This window comes from Hypanus sabinus, unplaced genomic scaffold (assembly GCF_030144855.1).
Source record: "Hypanus sabinus isolate sHypSab1 unplaced genomic scaffold, sHypSab1.hap1 scaffold_476, whole genome shotgun sequence".
Lineage (NCBI taxonomy): Eukaryota > Metazoa > Chordata > Chondrichthyes > Myliobatiformes > Dasyatidae > Hypanus > Hypanus sabinus.
Genome location: NW_026781347.1, coordinates 215,176 through 216,121, shown reverse-complemented (window position 1 = coordinate 216,121; position 946 = coordinate 215,176).

Sequence of the window (946 nt, the reverse complement as noted above, 5' to 3'; positions counted from 1 at the left end):
ACCAGTGGCTGGAGATCTATACAGCGCCACCCGTGGTCGGGGGCCGGAAGGACAACGGAGAGGTAAATCACAAACACGACAAAGTCTGTAGATTCTGGAAATCCAAAGCAACACAAACAAAACGCTGGCCGAACACAGCAGGCCGGGTAGCAGCAGGAATGGAAATCAGAATGAAAATGTTTGGACACCGGGAACTCCCGCACGGAGCGGATAGTTCAAAGGTTAGTTTATTATTAGAGCAGCTATCCATAAATAACACTGAGTTTCTGTTTCTCCATAGAACCACGAAACAAAGAAAGAGCATGAAAGTCGCTCAGGGAGAAAAATCAAACTCCCACCCCACCCCCCGGATCAAGAAGAACGGGATCCCAATCATCAAACCCCAAAACCCACCCCTCCGCACAAAAGGGAACAATAACATCGAGCCCCCCACAAAAAAAATCACCCCTACCCCGCACAACTGCGGTGGAGCCGGTGTCACCAGTGTAGAGGCGGCCGCATCGGGAGCAGCGGACACAACGGGCGACCCCGGAAGATTCACAGGTGAAGTGTCGCCTCACCTGGAAGGATGTTTGGACAACGGAGAGAGTTCGGCCATCCGGCCCTTTCATTGTGACACCCCGAACTCCACGTCAAATCCGTCCAAACGAATCTGGGTGAATTTTAATGACCAATATATATCGATCAGCTGTCTGAATGATTCCCTGACTCTGAGAGGAAGGGGTATCTATGGTCCACACTGTCAGGGTGTTGAGTTTACCAGGAGACAAAGACTGCAGGGACGAAAGGTTTTCTGTTGACTAATACACTGTGTGTGGACCCCGCTGGCAATTCTGGTGTTGTGACCCGAATCGAGACAAACACCACGCTGCCCACTCCACCAACAACACGGCACAGCCGGACACATAACAGGGGACTTTACATCCCACAACCCTGGATTCAGTGA